Consider the following 23,316-nt stretch of genomic DNA (forward strand, 5'->3'; position numbering starts at 1 on the left):
CCAGTCTAAGATGGCCTGATCTCTGGTTGGTTCCTCGACATATTGGTCCAGGAAACCATCCCTTAAACATTCCAGGAATTCCTCCCCCACAGTATTGTTACTAATTTGGTTAGCCCAATCTATATGTAGATTAAAGTCACCCATGATGACTGCTGTGCCCTTATTGCACGCTTCTCTAATTTCCCTTTTAATGCCATCCCCAACCTCCGCATTACTGTTTGGAGGTCTATATAGCACTCCCACTAACGTTTTCTGCCCCTTGGTATTTCTCAGTTCTACCCATACAGATTCCACATCATCAGAGCTAATATCCTTCCTTACAATTGTGTCAATCCCTTCTTTAAACAGCAATGCTACCCCACCTCCCTTTCCTTTTTGCCTATCTTTCCTGAATATTGAATACCCCTGGATGTTGAGTTCCCAGCGTTGGCCACCCTGGAGCCATGTTTCCGTAATCCCAATCAAATCATATTCGTTTACCTCTATTTGCGCAGCTAATTCATCCACCTTATTACGAATGCTCCTCGCATTAAGACACAAAGCCTTCAGGCTTGTTTTTTTAACGCTCTTACACCTATTAGAATTATTATTTACTGTGGCCATGTTTGATTTAAACCATTGATTTCTCTGACTGCCACTTTTGTTTTTCTCCTTCCTATCTTTTGCTTTTATCCTTGTTTCCCTTTTCTCTGTCCCCTTGCTCAGGTTCCCAACCCCCTGCCATTTTAGTTTAAACCCTCCCCCAGAGCACTAGCAAACACTCCCCCAGGACATCGGTCCCGGCCCTGCCCAGGTGCAAACTGTCCGGTTTGAACTGGTCCCACCTCCCCCAGAACCGGTTCCAATGTCCCAGGAATTTGAATCCCTCCCCCTTGCACCATTCCTCTAGCCACGTATTCATCTGAAATATCCTTCTATTTCTACCATGACTAGCACGTGGCACTGGTAGCAATCCTGAGATTACTACCTTTGAGGTCCTATTTTTTAATTTACCTCCTAACTCCCTATACTCCGCTTTTAGGACCTCATCCCACTTTTTACCTATATCGTTGGTACCTATATGTACCACGACAACTGGCTGTTCACCCTCCCCTTCCAAGATGTTCTGCAGCCGCTCTGAGACATCCTTGACCCTTGCACCAGGGAGCTGAAGGAGGTCACTGAAGTCTTCTTCTTAGGCTGTCCCTTGGAACTGAGGATGACTTGCTTCCACATCAAAAATGAGTTTGCAGGTGACTGATTAGTCCAATGAGGGACCTACAGTCTCTTTCACAGGTGGGGCAGACGGTGGTTGAAGGGGCGGGTGGGTGGGGTGCTTGGGTTGACGTGCGCTCCTTGCGCTGCCTGCGCTTGACTTCCGCTGGCTCCCAGCGAAGAGACTCGAGGTGTTCAGCGCCTTCCCAGATGCTTCTCCTCCACTTTGTGTGGTCTTGGGCCAGGGATTCCCAGGTGTCAGTGTGGATGTTACACTTTTTCAAGGAGGCTTTGAGGGTGTCCTTGAAGCGTTTCCTCTGGCCACCTGGGGCTCTCTTGCCGTGACGGAGCTCCGAGTAGAGCGCTTGTTTTGGGAGTAAGTCACTGAAGTAAGGTGGAACTTGGTCATGGAGGCATTTGTAGGTGAGGATAAGGATCTTGAAAATGATTTGTATGGGTCCAGGGGAGCCTTACACTATAATAGAAGTATGAGGGTTTGAGTTGGTTAAGGACAAAGGCAGCAATATTTTGAATGAATTGCAGACAATTGATGACACAAATTGCATTGAAGCATGTCATCATGTTACAAAATTCTCATTGTATCTCGTGTGTGGCATAAATGTGATAAAAATGCATGTATCTTCCCAGTGGTTTCTTTCCCTGGCTCAAGGACCGTACTGATTTAAATCTTCAGAACATTTCTCAACAGCTGAATTAACTTTCTCAGAAGCTTTATAAATTTTTAAAAATAATTTTGCTCTGACGCTACACGAAATGTCTAATGAGATAGCTCACTGGTTTGGAGAGCCAATTTCAAAATTGTTGCTGATTGCAGTGGGGAAAGAGTTAAACTGACATCGCTGGCAGTTTCACTGAATGGTGTAATAAAGACCACACTTTGCAGGAGCTTTTTCTAAGTTGCTGAATTGGCAGTTGAGATAACATAGCTGGACGTGGAAACCATAAGGGGCCTAAGAGGATGTAAGTTCTGTTCTGGCAGGAAAGTAAAACAATGAGTTGGAAGTAAAAGAGGCCTAGAGAGGCAGGAAAAGAGGACAATGAGTCAGAAGTACAATGTTGATGAGACCCCATCTGGCATAAGCAAAGGTCATAGGTGCAACAACAGCTTGTGGGATAACGGACATATACTTTTCCGATAATAAAGGCGGTACTTTAATGTAACGCGGCATAGGCAACCAATCAGTGAAGATGCATGCGGGCCAAGATCCAATCAGGTGGCAGGAATTAATTTTGAATGAGCTGGACATATGTATTGTAGTGTATAAAAATGTAGTGTTTGCTGTACCAATTTGGAAAAAGTCTGGCTAAGCCAGAGCAGAATGTTTCCCCACCGGTGCAATAAAGACAACTTGACTATCGATCTAAAACCTTGTGTCGAGTGTTGGTTTAAAATACTCCACAACACTGACAATATCGGTGGGGATCAGGTCAATAAAATCATTTTATTAAAAGAACTACAGTAAGCAAAAAAAAATTTTAAATTTGTTTTTGACTTTCCTTCCTTCCTTCCTGAAGGTACTAACTCTTTCTGGGTATAGTTCGATGGGTGCCAGCTCACTGATACCTTACCCAAGAGCCCGTTCTTCATGTGTAAGTGCAGACGGTGAGCGTTGGAAGGCTACTTGACCACAGACGAGTCTGATCTGTTCCACCTCTCACATCCACACAAACATACATTCTAATATTTCATCAGGGGGTTCACTGGACAGTGAGCAGAGCCCCTTGACTATTCTATTTCAAAGAAGAGCAGGGGAGTGCTAAAACAGATTATCTCGTTATTGTCACATTGCTGTTTATGGAAATGTTCTGTGTGCAAATTGCTTGCCGCGTTTCCTACATTACAACAGTCACTATGCTTCAAAAGCACTTCATGGCTGTAAAGAGCTTTGGGACATCCTGAGGTTGTGAAAGCCGCTATATAAATGCGAGTTCTTTCTTTGAGTAAAGAAATTGATTGTACACCCTTACCACTTTCCTGCGACTAACTAATTCACCATGGATCAAACCTGGGACTGTCTTGGTCTGTTTGACTCAATTGTACAGCACATGGTGCATTCATCCGCTGAAGCACTGGGGGAGCTTGGAAATATTTTTATTTTGTAAACAGAAGCAGTTTGTGAATAAAAACAACCATCGTTCAATTGCTGGGACTGTGATGACAACACAAGGGAACAGGTTACCCAATGACAACTTAGCCAGAAGAGAAACTGCAGGCTAGGAACAAGGTTATTGTACCGGCACAAGGAATTTGCTGCAGCTAGTCACACATCAAAACAATAACCAGAAACCACATGCACACAATACAGACGTTACGGTGAGTTTCAGAAAGTTCCACTATGGGCCGTTATTCCATTTCAGTTCAGTGCAGCCAGGAAGTAACTCCTACTTGGCTTATTTTGGTAAGCGGCATTTTCCAGCCCTGTGGAGTTTGAAAATGCAGTAAAGGTGTTTAATTGACTAGAACAAATATAATCATTGTGCATTAGTATCAGCCTCTTTCCTTTTCTCTCCACTTTCCCCAGTATCTCGTGACCACCCACAAGAATTGTTCTCAGATCTTTCCTGCTCTATGGTGGAACCTCCTGACCTTTGCTCAGCTCCTCCACAGACCAATATAGCTGAAATAGGAACTCAATTGAATTTGTGGTGTCAAGCCTGACTGTCATGGTACAGTATGTTGATCATAGAGTCATAGAGCCATAGAGTTATACAGCACAGAAAGAGGCCCTTCGGCCCATCGTGTCTGCGCCGTCCATCAAGCCCTGTTCTATCTAATCCCATTCTCCAGCATTTGGTCCATAGCCTTGTATGCAATGGCATTTCAAGTGCTCATCCAAATGCTTCTTGCATGTTGTGAGGGTTCCTGCCTCTACCACCCTTTCAGGCAGTGAGTTCCAGACTCCAACCACCCTCTGGGTGAAAAAGTTCCTCCTCAAATCCCCTCTAAACCTCCTGCCCCTTACCTTGAATCTATGCCCCCTTGTTATTGACCCCCCTACTACGGGGAAAAGTTCCTCTTTATCTACCCTATCTATGCCCCTCATCATTTTGTACACCTCAATCAGGTCCCCCCTCAGCCTTCTTTGCTCCAAGGAAAACAACCCCAGCCTGTTTAGTCTTTCTTCATAGCTGAGGCGCTCCATCCCAGGTAACATCCTGGTGAATCTTCTCTGCACCCTCTCCAAAGCAATCACATCCTTCCTATAGTGAGGCGACCAGAACTGCACACAGTACTCCAGCTGTGGCCTTACCAGCATTTTGTACAGCTCCATCATAACCTCCCTGCTCTTATATTCTATGCCTCGGCTAATGAAGGCAAGTATCCCATATGCCTTTTTAACCACCTTATCTACCTGTTCCGCTGCCTTCAGGGATCTATGTACATGTACACCAAGGTCCCTCTGACCCTCTATACTTCCTAGGGTCCTACCACTCATTGTGTATTCCCTTGCCTTATTTGTCCGTCCAAAATGCTTCACCTCGCACTTTTCAGGGTTAAATTCCATTTGCCACTTTTCCGCCCATCTGACCAACCCGTTTATATCGTCCTGTAGCCTGAGGCTTTCCTCCTCGCAATTTACCACCCCACCAATTTTCGTGTCATCTGCGAACTTACTGATCATACCTTTTACATTCTCATCCAAATCATTTATGTAGATCACAAACAGCAAGGGACCCAGCACCAATCCCTGAGGTACCCCACTGGACACAGGCTTCCAGTCACAAAAGCAACCTTCGACCATCACCCTCTGCCTCCTGCCACTCAGCCAGTTTAGGATCCAACGTGCCAAGGCACCCTGGATCCCATGGGCTCTTACCTTCTTGACCAGCCCCCTATGCGGGACTTTGTCAAAAGCCTTACTGAAGTCCATGTATACCACATCCATAGCATTTCCCTCATCCACACACCTAGTCACCCCCTCGAAAAATTCAATCAGATTGGTCAGACATGATTTACCCTTGACAAAGCCATGCTGACTATCCCCGATTAATCCTTGCCTCTCCAAGTGGAGACTAATTTTGTCCCTCAGAATTTTTTCCAATAATTTCCCTACCACAGATGTTAGGCTTACTGGCCTGTAATTCCCTGGTTTATCCCTGCTACCCTTTTTGAATAATGGTACTACGTTAGCTGTTCTCCAGTCCTCTGGTACATCCCCTGTGGCCAGAGAGGTTCTGAAAATTTGTGTCAGAGCCCCTGCAATCTCCTCCTTTGCCTCACACAGCAGCCTGGGATACATCTCGTCCGGGCCTGGGGATTTATCCACTTTTTGGCCTGCTAAAACCGCTAGTACCTCCTCCCTCTCGATGCTAATATGTTCAAGTATATCACAGTCCCCTTGCCCGATTTCTATGTCTACATCGTCTTTCTCCATAGTGAACACAGATGCAAAAAATTCATTTAAAACCCCGCCTACATCATCTGCCTCTACACACAGATTGCCACTTTGGTCCCTAATGGGCCCTACCCTTTCCCTGGTTATCCTCTTGCCCTTAATATACTTATAAAAACATCTTAGGATTTTCCTTTATTTTGCTCGCCAGTGTTATTTCATGGCCCCTCCTCGCTCTCCTAATTTCTTTTTTAAGTATGCCCCTGCACTTTTTATACTCCTCTAGGGCTTCCTCCGTCTTTAGTCTTTTGTAACTGCCAAAAGCCCCCCTTTTTTTCCTAATGCATTTTTGTATATCCCTTGTCATCCAAGGTTCCCTTTGCTTGTTGGTCCCAGCCTTGACCTTTACGGGAACATGTTGGCGTTGTACTCTCTCTATTTCCCTTCTGAAAGTCTCCCACTGCTTTGATGTGGATTTTCCTATAAGTAGCTGCTCCCAGTCCACTTTGGCCAGATCCTGCCTTATCATATTAAAATCGGCCTTCCCCCAATTTAGAACCCTTATTTCCGGGCCGTCTTTATCTTTTTCCATGACCACCTTAAATCTCACCGAATTATGGTCACTGTCGCCAAAATGCTCTCCTACTGACACTTCCACCACTTGCCCGGCTACATTCCCTAGAATTGGGTCCAGTACCGCCCCCTCTCTTGTAGGACTTTCTACATGTTGGCTCAAAAAGCTCTCCTGGATGCACTTTAAGAATTCTGCACCCTCTAAGCCTTTCACACTCTGCCTATCCCAATTAATATTGGGGAAGTTGAAATCCCCCACTATTATTACCCTATTATTTTCGCACTTCTCTGAGATTTGCCTACATATCTGCTCCTCTATCTCCCCCTGACTGTTTGGGGGCCTATAGTACACTCCCAGCAAAGTGCTTGCCCCCTTTTTGTTTTTAAGTTCTACCCATATGGCCTCATTAGAGGAACCCGCTAATATATCATCCCTCCTTACAGCAGTAATTGACTCCTTAATTAATATTGTAACACCCCCTCCCCTTTTACACCCCCCTCTGTCTCGCCTGAAGATTCTATACCCCGGAATATTGAGCTGCCAGTCCTGACCCTCCCTCAACCATGTCTCCGTGATAGCAACAATATCGTACTCCCATGTGTTCAACAACAACTTCAGTTCATCCACCTTATTTGCAAGACTCCTTGCATTAAAATAAATGCCTTCCAGCCTTGCCATATTCCCTTTTGCCTTCACATATTTGCTCTGCCTTCCCAGCTGACTTGTTTTTTCCTCCGTATTTGGCTGTAAATCACCCCCTACTATAGCTCCACTCTGTATCCCATCCCCCTGCCAAGTTAGTTTAAACCCCCCCCAACAGTGCTGGCAAACCTCCCCGCAAGGATATTGGTCCCCCTCTGGTTCAGGTGTAAACCGTCCGACTTGTACAAGTCCCACCTTTCCCAGAAGCAGACCCAGTGATCCAGGAAACTAAAGCCCTCCCTCCTGCATCATCCCTTTAGCCACGCATTCATCTGTTCTATCTTCCTATTCCTATACTCACTAGCACGTGGCACCGGGAGTAATCCAGAGATTACAACCTTTGAGGTCCTGCTCTTTAATCTTCTACCTAGCTCCCTAAATTCTTGCTGCAGGACCTCATCCCTCTTTTTACCTATGTCGTTGGTACCAATGTGGACCACGACCTCTGGCTGTTCGCCCTCCCCCTCCAGAATGCCCTGCAGCCGCTCAGTGACACCCTTGACCCTGGCACCAGGGAGGCAACAAACCATCCTGGATTCACGTCTACGGCCACAGAAACGCCTATCTGTTCCCCTTACTATAGAATCCCCTACCGCTATTGCTCTCCCACTCTTTTTCCTCCCTTCCTGGGCAGCAGGAGCACCCCCAGTGCCAGGAAGTTGGCTGCTGCCGCCTTCCCCTGGTAAGTCATCCCCCCCAACAGTATCCAAAGCGATATACCTGGTTGAAAGGGGGATGGCCACAGGGGTCCCCTGCACTACCTGCCTGCTTCTATTGTTCCGCCTGGTGGTCACCCATTTCCCTTCTGCCTGTGCAGCCCTACCCTGCGGTGTGACCAACTCACTGTACAAGTAATTCGCGACTGTACGAGTGATGCCCTACCTGACAGCATCTCTCACACAGCGCCAAGTCATAAGATGCCATTGTAACTTCTCTAAAAATTCAGTCTGTAAATGCACAACCTGGCTTAGTAGATAAAGTCCCAGTTACATCCCTGTGCTGTGCTGGAACAGTGATATGGTTACGGGTGTTGATCAGTGCTACTAATTTAGGGAGTGGAAGTATCAGCTGGGATTTTGGCTCTGTCTTCTTCTTAGGCAGTCCCTTGGAACTGAGGATGACTTGCTACCACACTAAAAGTGAGTTCTCAGGTGACTGATCGAGCGTGGTCAAAGCTTCATTGTTGGGGATGTTGGCCTGAGCGAGAACACTGATGTTGGTGAGCCTATCCTGCCAATGGATTTGCAGGATCTTGCGGAGGCAGCGTTGGTGGTACCTCTCCAGTGCTTTGAGGTGCCTGCTGTACATGGTCCATGTCTCTGAAGCATACAGGAGGGCGGGTATCACTGCTGCTCTGTAGACCATGAGCTTGGTGCCGGGTATGAGGTCCTGGTCTTCAAACACTCTCTTCCTCAGTCGATCGAAGGCTGCACTGGCACACTGAAGGCGGTGTTGGACTTTGTCATCGGCGTCTGCCCTTGATGACAGTAGGCTCCCGAGGTATGGAAAGTGGTCCACGTTGTCCAAGGCCTCATCATGGATTTTGATAATCGGGGGGCAGTACTGTGTGGCGGGGGCAGGTTGGTAGAGGACATTTGTCTGTGCTGATCTCAGCTGGAACAGTGATATGGTTACGGGAATTGTTCAGTGCTACTAATTTAGGAAGTGGAAGGATCGGCTGGGGTTTTTGCTCTGTGGCTCAGTGGTAGCACTCTTGCCTCTGAGGCAGAAGGTTGAAGGTCCACTTCAGGGACTTGAGCACAAAATCTAGGCTGACACTCTAGTGCAGTACTGAGGGAGTGCTGCCCCGTCGGAGGTGTCGTCTTTCGGATCAGACCCCCATCTGCCCTCTCAGGTGCATGTAAGAGATCCCATGGCACTAATTTGAAGAAGAGCAGGGGAGTTCTCCCCAGTGTCCTAACTGATATTTATCCCTCAACCAACATCACTGAAACTGAATTTTCTGGTCATTATCCATTGCTGTTTGTGGGATCTTGACATGTTCAAATTGGCTGCCGTGCTGTAAAGTGCTTTAGGGTGTCTTGAGGTCATGAAAGGCGTTATATAAATACAAGTGTTATAAATCTCATCATCATAAAGAAACTGTAGTGTATGTACCTTTAAGAGCCCCTGTGTACTGTAATACCGGTAGTGACCACTCGGGTATATAAGCCTGTATAGCGTCTTGTATCTTTTAGTTCACCTCCAGACTTTGTTCAGTAAACACCTGTTAAACCAACTCCTGCATTCCGTGTCTCCATTAACACACGGATACAACAGTGAAGACGAATTGGAAACGGACTTACCTGCAATTCGGCAGCACCTCAAGGAGATCGATTCCTCAGACGAAGGTCAAAGAAAAAAAAAACTGTGGTTTCACCAGCTAGCCGGGCTGGTGGCAGGTACTGCACTAATCCTTCCTGGGCGGCGGGCTGGGGCTCGATCAGGTGGCTCTGCAGCGGGGCCGAGCAGCGAGTCGGAAGGCGGAGGCAAAAAGAGACGGAGGGTGGAGCACTCGGGAGACGGCCGGCGCTGCAAAGCAGGTCGGCATTCGGACCAAGCAGAGGGAGGGAAAAGTCCCAGAGAGTCCGGCGGGAACGAGTCTCCAACTATTAAAAATATCTGTGTAAATAAAAAACCGCGGAGAACAGCGTTGTCAGCAGCGGCAGCGGTGGGAAAGCGCGGGAGGCGCCATTTTTTTTCGGCAGGGAAGAAAGGAAAGCGCGGGAGGCACCATTTTTGATTTTCAGGATGCCTAAGACTGGCAATATTACTGTTTTCGATAGTGATATAGAGGATTGGACCACATATGTGGAAAGAGTGGAGGTATATTGCACAGCGAATGAAGTATAGGATGATAAAAAGGCATCAGTACTTCTAAATCTGATGGGCGCAAGGACATACGGGCTGTTACAAAACTTAATCACTCCAGCCAAATCGATGGACAAGAATTTTAAGGAGATTGTTGATACCCTACAGGAGCACTTAAACCCAACACCGCTGCTGATAGTGGAACGATTCAAATTCTTCAGGAGGAATCAGCACAAGAATGAAAGTAACGCTGATTACCTCACCGAGTTAAGAAAGCTGTCAAAGCACTGCCAATTCGGGGCAGGACTGGCAGATTCTCTACGAGACAAATTCGTCTGCGGTCTCCTAAGTGAAGGAACACAGAAAAGGCTACTTTCTGAGAAAGATTTGACACTGGACAAGGCTTTCAGTGTGGCTGTATCATACGAAGCAGCAGCAAGAGGAGCTGCAGAGATACAGCAAAAGCCACAGGACTTCGGCACCCATGAAATGACACGGGGTTTCGAGAGATGTTATCGCTGCGGCAGATCCACCCATGACCAGAGGGACTGCTGGTTCAAGGACAAAGCATGCAGGCAATGCGGAAAGATGGGACACATTGCACGTGTATGCCGATCTGGAAACAAAAAATCCACTGACAGAAAAAAAATCAATAAGGAAAAGTACAGAAAGATACAAATGATAACGGACAGTAGCTCCGAAGACCAGAAGAGCGATAGCGACTCTGGAAACAAGAGACTAAGCTGTCTCAAATTACATAATGTAATTGCCAAAGAAGATTACCAGACCATTTGGGTTACCCTCACGATAGCGGGGTCCCCAATTAAAATGGAGCTAGATACAGGATCAGCTCTGACCGTCATAAGTCGACGGGATTACGAGTGGCTATTTTCGCACATACCTTTGAAAGACACATCCATTATCTTGAAAACATATACGGGGCAGAACGTATACCCCAGAGGGAAAATAAAGGTCCATTATTAAGGATAAAATAGCGGAGCACTTGACAAATGGGGAAAGGATCGGACAGAGTCAACATGGATTTACAAAGGGTAAATCGTGTTTGACTAATCTGCTGGAATTTTTTGAGGAAGTAACTGGTAAAATAGATGGGGGAGAGCCAGTGGATGTGGTGTACCTTGACTTCCAGAAAGCCTTCGATAAGGTTCCACACAAAAGATTGTCATGCAAAATTAAGGCTCATGGGATTGGGGGCAAAGTATTAACGTGGATAGAGAACTGGCTGGCGGATAGAAAACAGAGAGTTGGAATAAACGGCTCGTTTTCAGAGTGGCAGGCAGTGACCAGCGGGGTGCCGCAAGGATCTGTCCTGGGACCCCAGCTGTTCACAATATATATAAATGATCTGGATCAGGGAATTGGATGCAATATTTCCAAATTCGCTGACGACACTAAACTAGGAGGAGGGGTGGGCTCTGATGAGGATGTCAGGAGGCTACAGTGCGATTTGGACAGGTTGGGGGAATGGGCGGATACGTGGCAGATGCACTATAATGTGGATAAATGCGAGGTTATCCACTTTGGGGGTAAAAACAGGAGGGTAGATTATTATCTAAATGGCAATAGATTGGGAGATGGGGAAGTGCAGAGGGACCTGGGTGTTCTTGTGCACCAGTCACTGAAGGAGAGCATGCAGGTGCAACAGGCGATTAAGAAGGCAAATGGTATGTTGGCCTTCATATCAAGGGGGTTCGAGTATAGGAATAGGGATACCTTACTACAGCTGTACAAGGTGCTGGTGAGACCGCATCTGGAGTATTGTGTACAGTTTTGGTCGCCCCATCTGCGGAAGGATGTTCTTGCCATGGAAAGAGTGCAACGGCGATTCACCAGGCTGATACCTGGAATGGCGGGAATGACCTACGAAGAGAGATTAAATAGTTTGGGCTTGTACTCACTGGAGTTTAGAAGATTGAGAGGGGATCTCATCGAAACATATAAAATTATGGCAGGCCTGGACAGGCTGAATTCAGAGAGAATGTTTCCAATGGCCGGGGAGCACAGAACCAGGGGCCACAGTCTAAAAATAGCGGGCAAATCATTTAAAACAGAGATGAGGAAGAATTTCTTCACTCAAAGAGTGGTGAGCCTGTGGAATTCCCTGCCACAGAGGGCTGTGAAGGCTAATTCAATAAATATTTTCAAGAGAGAATTGGATATATTTCTGAAGGCTAAGGGGATTAAGGGTTACGGAGAAAAGGCGGGGACGGGGTACTGAACTGGTAAGATCAGCTATGATCTCAGACGAGGATCAGCCATGATCTCATTGAATGGCGGAGCAGGCTCGAAGGGCCGAATGGCCTACTCCTGTTCCTATCTCTATGTTACTATGTTGTATACAACGGCAAGGAAATACAGAAGTTGTATTTATACGTTCTGCAAGATGGTGGTCCACCGTTGTTGGGACGTAAATGGATCAGGAAGATACGTTTAGACTGGCACTCCATTCAGGCACTGACGGTGACCAGTAAGAAAAAAAATGATGATGATGTCATACCTGAACGATTAAAAGACATCTTGGCTAACGCCAAAGAAGTGTTTCAACAGGAACTAGGAACCTTGAAAGGCGTCACTGCCTCAATAAAAGTGGAAGATGCGGCAATTCCCAAGTTTTTTAAGGCAAGGCCGGTGCCATACGCAATTTGTCCAGCAGTCGAGGCAGAGCTGGAGAATTTGGAAAAAGCAGGCGTGTTATCCAAGGTAGATTGGAGCGAGTGGGCAACACCCATCGTCCCGGTCATGAAGAAAACGTTGAATAATGATAAATCTGAAGAACAGAGAAAAATTCGCATCTGTGGGGACTTCAAGGTGACTGTAAACCCGGTCCTTCACACGATACAGTATCCTCTTCCAAGGATAGAAGATATTTTCGCCTCACAATCCGCAGGGAAACGTTTCACCAAAATTGACTTGGCACAGGCATATCTACAGATGGAGGTTGAGGAGGCCTCTAAAAAGTATCTCACGATAAACACACACAAAGGCCTGTACCAGTACAATCGACTGGTTTTCGGAGTAGCATCAGCTCCAGCTATCTGGCAAAGAGCTATGGAGCAAGTCCTGCAAGGGATTCCGGGGACTCAATGCTACCTAGACGACATCCTTGTAACAGGAGAAAATGACAATAAGCACCTTGCCAATTTGGAGCAGGTGCTCACTAGGCTGAGAGAACGGGGCCTACAAGCAAATCGCCCCAAGTGCGAATTTTTCCAGAAACAAATATCATATTGTGGCCATATAATTAACGAAGAAGGCTTGCATAAGTCACCTGAAAAAATTGAAGCAGTCATAAAAGCCCCAGCACCTGAAAATGTCTCACAATTAAGGTCGTTCCTGGGATTGATAAATTACTATCATAAATTTTTACCGAACTTAGCAACTCTTCTGCACCCTCTTAACGCACTGCTACAAACGGGAGTAATTTGGAAATGGAGCGAAGACTGTAAACGTGCCTTCCATAAATGCAAAGGCTTGATCACGTCCAAGGAAGTGTTGGCTCATTACAACCCATCGCTGCCAATCAGACTGGCGTGCGATGCATCCCCTTACAGCGTAGGAGCAGTATTATCGCATAGATTCCCTGATGGCTCGGAGCGGCCGATAGCTTTTGCGTCACGCTCATTGAACTCAGCTGAGCGTAACTATGCCCAGATCGACAGGGAAGCACTCAGCCTGGTGTGGGGAGTGAAGAAATTCAACCATTACCTACACGGACAAAAATTTACCTTGTTGACTGACCATCAACCCCTCGTCTCCATATTCAACCCTAAAAAGGGCGTTCCCATTATGACAGCGCAAAGGCTACAGAGGTGGTCCCTTTTCCTAGGGGCACACCAATATGACATAAAATACAAAGGATCAAAACAGCATGGGAATGCTGACGGTTTATCGCGCCTACCGTTGCCAACGGTAGAAGAGGCACCTAGTAGAGATGTTCCACTCAACCATAGTAGAATGTCTACCAGTATCAAATTCTACCATTGAAAAGGAAACGAGAAATGACCCAACTCTCTCACGAGTCTACGATTTAACGGTGAAGGGATGGCCAGCACATGGCGAACCACTGTTGCCAGCATTCTCGCAAAGAAGAGAACAGCTGTCAGTGTGCCGAGGAACCTTGATGTGTGGATCCAGAGTGGTGATTCCACCCAAACTCCAGGATAAAGTGCTAAAGGAGCTTCACGAGGGGCATCTGGGTGGAGTGAAAATGAAGAACCTAGCCAGAGCGTTTGTGTGGTGGCCAGGTATCGATGGAGACATCGAAGAAATGACCAAGAGCTGTCTAGGATGCCAGAAGGTCCAAAACGCCCCACCACAAGCCCCTCTACATCCATGGGAGTGGCCCTCATCTCCATGGCAAAGGGTACATATCAACTTTGCTGGTCCATTTATGGACTCAATGTTCTTAATCGCGGTTGATGCACACTCCAAGTGGCCGGAGGTAATAAAGATGTCCTCCACCACCACGGAAAAAACCATCACAGTATTAAGGACCATATTTGCCAGGAATGGGCTGCCTGAACAGATCTGTTCTGATAATGGACCGCAATTTGTGTCCGAAGAATTCAGGAAGTTCTTAAAAAACAATGGGGTTAAGCACTACACGTCCGCCCCATACCATCCCGCCACCAATGGATTAGCTGAAAGGTTTGTCCAGACCTTCAAGAAGGCCATAAAGGCCATGGGTAATGAAGACATAAATCTACAACATTAGGTAGATAGCTTCTTGTTTGCATACAGGAATGCAACACATGTGGTTACAAACCAAACTCCCGCCATGATGTTTTTCAATAGAAGACTAAGATGCCGGCTGGATTTGATCAAGCCAAACATCAGAAGGGACGTAGAGAACCGGCAATTTCAAGGCATGAATGAAAGGCCAACTAGAACCTTCCAGATAGGTCAACAAGTTTTGGCCCGGGACTACCGTACCGAGAAATGGCAGCCTGGAACTATTTGCACACGACTAGAACCGCTGATGTATACCGTGGACATTGGTGAAAGCATAATAAGGCGCCATGCTGACCAGATCATAGAGTCATCCGAAAAGGGACAACCTACACCACAACTCTATACGCCTAATGATGAAGCAGAGATACCCATAGTATCTACCTCCGATCCGGTGATACTGGAACCAGATGAACCCGACACTGGCATTCAAGCCGAATCGACTTGCCAAAAGAACCTACTACACCACCGAAAACTACTACACCACCGAGGCGTTATCCGGACCGAGTCAGGAAGCCTCCAGAGAGACTGACTTATAATTGATTAACTGCAGCAAATGTGTAGATTATTGTTCTTGTAAACATGTTAATTAATGATTATTTAGAATGTTATGTACTAATTATCTAAAAGGGGAGGAATTGTAGTGTATGTACCTTTAAGAGCCCCTGTGTACTGTAATTCCGGTAGTGACCACTCGGGTATATAAGCCTGTATAGCGTCTTGTATCTGTTAGTTCACCTCCAGACTTTGTTCAGTAAACACCTGTTAAACCAACTCCTGCATTCCGTGTCTCCATTAACACACGGATACAACAGAAACTACTCATGAAATAACACTGGACGGCCAGCTGGCGGCGCCGTCCAAGGAGTATAAATACTCGGGCGTGGGCCCAGCTTGCCCTGGGACATTTTGTAAGACAGGAACTAGGAAGGATGTGATCGCGTTAGAGAGGGTGCAGAGGAGGTTCACCAGGATGTTACCAGGGCTGGAGCGCTTCAGCTATGAAGAGAGACTGGGCAGGTTTGGTTTGTTTTCCTTGGAGCAGAGGAGGCTGAGGGGGGACATGATTGAGGTGTACAAAATTATGAGGGGCATAGATAGGATGGATGCTGAGGAGCTTTTTCCCTTAGTAGAGGGGTCAATAACTAGGGGGCATAGATTCAAGGTAAAGGGCGGGAGGTTTAGAGGGGATTTGAGAAAGAACTTTTTCACCCAGAGGGTGATTGGAGTCTGGAACTCACTGCCTGAAAGGGTTGTGGAGGCAGAAACCCTCACAACATTTAAGAAGCATTTGGATGTGCACTTGAAATGCCATAGCATACAAGGCTACGGGCCAAATGCTGGAATATGGGATTAGATTAGACAGGGCTTGATGGCCGGCGCGGACACGATGGGCCGAAGGGCCTCTATCCGTGCTGTATTACACTATGACTCTATGACTCTAAGTACAACTAGACCTCCATGTTCTGAAACAAGTTGATTAAAGCCTTGCTTTATACTCAAACCAAGTGCGTAGTGAGTTTTATTACGTCAACGAGTTTCTTTTTTTCTGATTGTAAGTTCTGCTGGATAGAATTGCACAGGTGTGGACAGTCTTTGTCTGTGATGCCACACAAAGTAGGCTGCCTACACACACTGTCTAGTCTCACAAATGGATTCCTGGTCCCTGTAATACTGTACACCAGCAAAATCAATTATATTAAGTATTCAAACTTAAAAAGAAAAAAAACAACAGGTAATCTAAAATAAAAGCAGAAAATGCTGGAAACCCACAACAGATCTGCCAACACATGAAAAGAGAAATGAAAGGCCGACACCCCAGGTGCTGGCTGTGTGTTTCCAGGAGTTCTTGTTCTTATTTCAGATTCCGTATGTTTGTAGTTTTCATTTCTCCCATTTTTTTGTTTTTATGTATATTTTCCCCATGCCTTATCGCTGCCTTATTTAACTTTCACACCCTTTGGTTATTTGAAACTCTTTTCATTGCTTCATTGTGGTGATCTTTGTATAGCCAGTGTTCACCTCTTTCCACTTAAAAAAAACCATATTTGCAGCCCGTTTAGCCCATTAACTCCTCTGTGTGACAGAAGTCAGCTTTCCTGGTTCTTGATTTCTACCTTTTAGTCTCTCCCCTTCCCCCACTTTTGTTTGTTCCATCCTATTCAGGAATTCATTTATCTTCCAGCTTCCTGTTCAGATCAAAATGTTAACTGGTCTTTTCTCTTTTCAGATACTCACAAACCTGTGTATTTCTTGTATTTTCTGTTTTAGTTACTGATGAAGGTTTTTTTAATTTACTTTTACCATCAAGTTCAAACTATGGAGCTATAGCATGTCTTGTATTATTCCAGACAATAATAAGTTAGTCATTTTTTTCAAACTATTTCGAAGGTCCTGCTTAATTGGTAGGGTAAAAGGTAAAAATAATAATTGACACTATTTTACAGCTGTTAATTCAATATTGTAAATGAGTTCAGCTTACAGTGCATTATAATTCAGTCAGGAAACATAGTGTTCTCTTTGGATGCTGTCTTCATACGCATAACATCAATGATTAACTTTTTATTAGCTGCATTGAGAATAGAAATAGAAAATAAGCACGTGGCTAACCGTCAATGTACACAACACGAGTGCCCCAGCGCAATTTCTATTTAAACTCTGGGATCATTCTAGAATCACCTTTCAGAAGGCATCACCTTCCTCTTTAAATTCAGAATTTATAACTTTAATGTTATTTATCTGTTTGCTTACCCATCACCTCTGTGCTCGCTGACCTACATTGGCTCCCAGTCAAGCAACGCCTCGATTTCAAAATTCTCATCCTTGTTTTCAAATCCCTCCATGGCCTCGCCCCTCCCCATCTCTGTAATCTCCTCCAGCCCCACAACCACACACCCCCGCCCCCCCCCCCGAGATATCTGCGCTCCTCTAATTCTGCCCTTTTGAGCATCCCTGATTATAATCGCTCAACCATTGGTGGCCGTGCCTTCAGCTGCCTAGGCCCTAAGCTCTGGAATTCCCTCCCTAAACCTCTCCGCCTCTCTTTCATCCTTTAAGACGCTCCTTAAAACCTACCTCCTTGACCAAGCTTTTGGTCACCTGCCCTAATTTCTCCTTAGGTGGCTTGGTGTCAAATTTTTTGTCTTAAAATACTCCTGTGCAGCGCCTTGGGAACGTTTTACTACGTTAAAGGCGCTATATAAATACAAGCTGTTGTTGTTGTTAAAAACAAAATTCCCTAATCATTCACCATTGACAGTAATAGGTTATGGGTTGGCTGCACTGTGTTTCTGCATCAGATGAGGAAACTGAGTTAACATGCATCACCCGTCTACCTTTTGTGGTCGAAGAGGGCCGGGTTGTAGGATAGTGGCCTAAGCATGGCCTCCGTGTAGACCAGCTGCGAATTTGATCTCTGCATTTTGTGTATGCACAGACTGGCTGCGATAGCTTGGCTAGTGAGCTTGCGTAGCAACAAATGTTACCATGACACTAAAACATCTAGGGATTCCTTCTGCAGCCCATGTATTATGACACCATGATATGGCACTCACACTGAATCCAGATCTACACTTTTACTGGAGCGCTGATTAAAGGTGGTGACTGAAAGCTTGGTTTAAAAAAAAAATGGGATTTTAGATGGTGGAGAGTAAAGTTAAGCCAGAAGGTGTTGGGGTGGAGGCACCAGAGACCAGGACTGATCAATGTTGGGGCAAAGGTTGAAAGACAGAACAATGCATTCAGGAGAAGGTGGTGGGTAAAGCTGGAGAAGGTTGCAGAGATAGGGTGGGGTGAAGGCATGTAGGGATTTGTAGATGAAGATAAGGATGTGAATTTTAAATTCAATGCGTTGGGAAACAGGGAACTAGTAAAGGTCAGCGAGTACAGGAGTGATCGGTGAGCAGGACTTAGTGCAGAATATGGCAGCTGAATCTTGAACAATTTGGAGTTTGGACAATGGGAGGCCTGCCAAGATGAGGAGGTCAAAGTCAAAAGGGCAGAAGATGTGCACTGGTACATGTGGCTGGAGGTGGTTGAGGAACCAATAGGGTTGCTGAAGACAAAGGGGTGACACTGCAGACAGTGTGGGAAAGGATGGAGGTAGCAGTTTTGGGATTAGTTGGAATTTAAGTAGATGGAACTCGAGAGGCCAGTGAGGACAGCGCTGGAGAAGGCAAGCCTGGAAGTGACAAAGGCAGGTTTCAGCTCTGGTGGGGGTGTGGAATGTTATGCGTTCAACCCTCACTCCAACACTTTAGCACATAATCTATGTTAACATTATAATGCATTACTGAGGGAGTACTACATTTTTGGAAGTCTTTAATTCATTCTCGGAATATGGGCATTGCTGGTAAGGCCAGCATTTATTGTCCATCCTTAGTTGCCCTGAGAAGGTATTGTGGGCCTTCTTCTTGAACCACTGCAGTCCATGTGGTGAAGCTATTCCCACAATGCTGTAGGTTGGGAGTTCTAGGATTTTAACAGCGACAATAAAGGAATGGCGCTATATGTCCAAATAAGGATGGCGTGTGACTCGGCAGTGAGGATGTTCCCATGTGTTGTGTATGTACCTTTAAGGGAATAACTGGTCTCAGACTGCAGTACCGGCAGTGACCACCCCTGTATAAAAGGCCCTAGCAGGCTTCTGTAGTTTCAGTTTCCAGGTTGTCTCCATTCAGTAAAGACTTGTTATAATCAACTCCTGCAGTCCGTGTCTCAATTATACACGGACATAATACTGGCGACGAGTAAGAAACGAACTTACCTGCAACTCGGCAGCACCTCAGACGACGTTATTGAAGGTCAAAGCCAGAAAAAAAATAATAAAATAAATAAAATAATAATCCAAAGAAACGCGAGAAACGGGTGTCAACCGTGGGCAACCGCCCTCCAAATCATCGAATTGAAAAGTGCAGGGGAGACTGTCGAGAGCCAGGCTTTGTTCTCCAGTCTGTGGTTTCCCAGCTAATCGGGCTGGTGGCAGGTAGTGCACTGATCCTTCCTGGGCTGCAGCGGGCTAGAGCTCGATCGGGTGGCTCTGCAACGGGGCCGGGCAGCGAGTCGGGAAGCAAAGAGAGAGAGAGAAGGTGGAGCACACAGGGCGCGGCCGGTGCTTCGAAGTCGGGCAGCGTTCGGACCTAAGAAGAAGGAGGGAAGTGTCCCAGAGGGTCCGCTCCACGTCGGGAACGGTTCTTCAATTAACGGAGCAAATATTGAAGCGCGATAGAAAAATAAAAATACCGCGGAGAGCGGCGTTGGCAGCAGCAATCGGGGAGGCGCGAAGACCATAGGGCGTCGCCATTACAGGATAGTAAAATAAATATAATCGCCAGCAACAGCGTTGGCAGCAGCGGCGGGAAAGCGTGGGAGGCGCCATCTTAACTCGGCGGGGAAGAAGGAAAAGCGCGGGAGGCGCCATTTTGATCCATCGGGGACGAAGGCAAAGCGCGGGAGGCGCCATGTTAGATTTTCAAGATGCCAAAGACTGGCGATATCACTGCCTTCGATAATGCAATAGAAGACTGGACCACGTATGTGGAAAGAGTCGAGGTATATTGCGAGGGAAACGAAATAGCCGATGAGAAAAAGGGATCGGTATTGCTAAATTTAATGGGCGCAAGAACGTACGGCCTATTGCGGGACCTGATTACTCCAGCCAAACCGAAGGTGAAGAGTTTTAACGAAATTGTTGCTATCCTACAGGAACACCTAAATCCTACACCGCTGCTGATAGCAGAAAGATTTAAATTCCACAGGAGAAATCAGCATAAAAATGAGAGCAATGCTGATTACCTTATGGAACTACGCAAGCTATCAAAGCACTGCCAGTTCGGAGCAGGACTGGCAGATACCTTACGGGACAAATTTGTCTGTGGACTCCTGAGTGAAGGAACCCAGAAGAGGTTACTCTCAGAGAAAGAGCTGACGCTAGATAAGGCTTTCAGCGTGGCAGTATCGTACGAAGCAGCAGCAAGGGGAGCTGCGGAAATACAACAAAAGCCACAGGAATACGGCACCCACAAAATGACACGGGGATTTGCAAAATGTTATCGCTGCGGCGGAACAAACCATGACCAGAAGGACTGCTGGTCCAAGGACAAAATATGCAGGCAATGCGGAAAGATGGGACACATTGCACGAGTTTGCAGGTCTGGGAAGAAGATCAACGACAACAAAAAGGCTACTAAGGAACCGTATAGGAAAGTACAAAAGATGACGGACAGTAATTCCGAAGACCAGATGAGCGATAGTGAATCCGGGAACAAGAGACTAAGCTGTCTCAAACTTCACAACGTAATCGCAAAAGAGGATCACCGAACCATATGGGTCACCCTCACGATAGCAGGGTCCCAAGTCAAAATGGAATTGGATACAGGATCAGCTCTAACCGTCATGAATCGACGAGACTACGAGCGGCTATTCTCACACATACCCTTGAGAGAGACATCCATTGTCTTGAGGACGTATACGGGGCAAAAAGTATACCCCAGAGGAAAAATACAACGGCAAGAAAATACGGAAATTGTATCTCTACATTCTGCAAGATGGTGGACCACCGTTATTGGGACGTGAATGGATCAGAAAGATAAGTTTAGACTGGCACTCCATTCAGGCACTGACGGTGGCTGGTAAAAAGGATGACGACGTCACTCCTGGACGATTGTCAACAATCTTAGCTGACGCCAAAGAGGTATTTCAACAAGAACTGGGCACTCTTAAAGGCGTAACCGCCTTGATAAAAATAGAGGAGAATGCAATTCCCAAGTTTTTCAAAGCAAGACCGGCACCATATGCAATTCGCCCAGCCGTCGAGGCAGAGCTGGAGAATCTGGAGAATGCAGGCGTGTTATCTAAGGTAGACTGGAGCGAGTGGGCGACACCCATCATTCCTGTCATGAAGAAAACATTAAACAATAAGTCTGAGGAGCCAAGGAACGTTCGCATCTGTGGGGACTTCAAGGTGACGGTGAACCCAGTCCTTCACACAGTACCATATCCTCTTCCAAGGATAGAAGATATCTTCGCCTCACTATCTGGAGGGAAGCGTTTTACAAAAATTGACCTAGCACAAGCATATTTGCAGATGGAGGTTGAAGAATCCTCTAGGAAGTATCTCACGATAAACACTCACAAAGGTCTTTACCAGTATAATTGACTGGTATTCGGAGTAGCATCAGCTCCGGCGATATGGCAAAGAGCGATGGAACAAGTCCTGCAAGGGATTCCGGGGACTCAGTGTTACTTGGACGACATCCTAGTGACAGGTGAAGATGAGAGTGAACACCTTGCCAACCTAGAGCAGGTGCTCACTAGACTACGTGAACATGGGCTATGAGCCAATCGCCCCAAGTGCGAGTTTTTTAAGAAACAGATATCGTATTGTGGCCACGTGATTGATGAAGAGGGGTTGCATAAGTCCCCTGACAAAATTGAAGCGGTAGTTAAGGCTCCAGCACCTGAAAATGTGTCGCAACTGAGGTCATTCCTCGGATTGGTGAATTACTACCATAAGTTTTTGCCGAATTTGTTCACAATTCTGCATCCACTGAACGCCCTACTACGAACGGGAGTAACATGGAAATGGAGCGATGAATGTAAGCGGGCCTTTCAGAAGAGTAAGGACTTAATCACTTCAAGAGAAGTATTGGCTCACTACAACCCATCACTACCGATAAGACTGGCGTGTGATGCGTCTCCCTACGGCATTGGGGCGGTACTGTCACATAAATTCCTTGATGGTTCAGAGAGGCCGATAGCTTTTGCGTCACGCTCGTTAACTTCAGCCGAGCGTAACTACGCCCAGATTGACAGAGAGGCCCTCAGCCTGGTGTGGGGGGTGAAGAAGTTCAATCACTACCTGCACGGTCAGAAATTTACTCTACTAACTGATCATCAACCTCTCGTCTCCATTTTCAACCCTCAGAAGGGCGTACCGATAATGACGGCACAACGGCTACAGAGGTGGTCCCTGTTCCTAGGGGCACACCAATATGACATCGAGTACAAAGGAACTAAACAGCATGGGAATGCTGATGGATTGTCGCGCCTACCGTTGCCGACGGTGGAAGAAGAACTGGCAGTGGATCCAGTGGACTTATTCCACTCGACTATAGTCGAATGTCTACCTGTGACGAATGCAAACATAGAAAAGGAAACATGAAATGACCCAACACTCTCCTGGGTCTATGATTTAACGGTGAAGGGATGGCCAGCACATGGCAAACCACTGCTGCCAGCATTCTCGCTGAGAAGAGAACAGCTGTCAGTGTGCAGAGGAACCTTGATGTGTGGATCCAGAGTAGTAATTCCACCCAAATTGAAGGATAGAGTGCTCAATGAGCTTCATGAGGGTCATCTGGGAGGGGTAAAAATGAAGAACTTAGCCACAGCGTTTGTGTGGTGGCCGGGAATCGATAGAGAAATCGAAGAGATGACCAAGAGCTGTACTGGATGCCAGAAGGTCCAAAACGCCCCACCACAAGCCCCTCTACATCCATGGGAGTGGCCCTCATCTCCATGGCAAAGGGTGCACATTGATTTTGCTGGTCCCTTTATGGACTCGATGTTTTTAATTGCGGTGGATGCACATTCAAAGTGGCCAGAGGTAATAAAAATGTCCTCAACCACCACAGAAAAAACTATCACAGTCTTATGAACCATATTCGCCAGGAATGGGCTGCCTGAACAGATTTGCTCTGACAATGGACCACAGTTTGTGTCTGAAGAGTTCCGGAGGTTCTTAAAGAACAGTGGTGTTAAGCATTACACATCCGCCCCATATCATCCAGCCAAGAGGTTTGTTCAAACATTCAAGAAGGCTATCAAGGCAATGTGTAATGAAGATATACCCCTACAACACAAGGTGGATAACTTCTTGTTTGCCTACCGGAATGCGACACATGCGGTTACCAACCAACTCCAGCCATGATG

This window comes from Somniosus microcephalus, chromosome 3 (genome assembly GCF_052327205.1).
Source record: "Somniosus microcephalus isolate GS21.2 chromosome 3, FLI_Smic_1.0, whole genome shotgun sequence".
NCBI classification, from domain to species: Eukaryota; Metazoa; Chordata; class Chondrichthyes; order Squaliformes; family Somniosidae; genus Somniosus; species Somniosus microcephalus.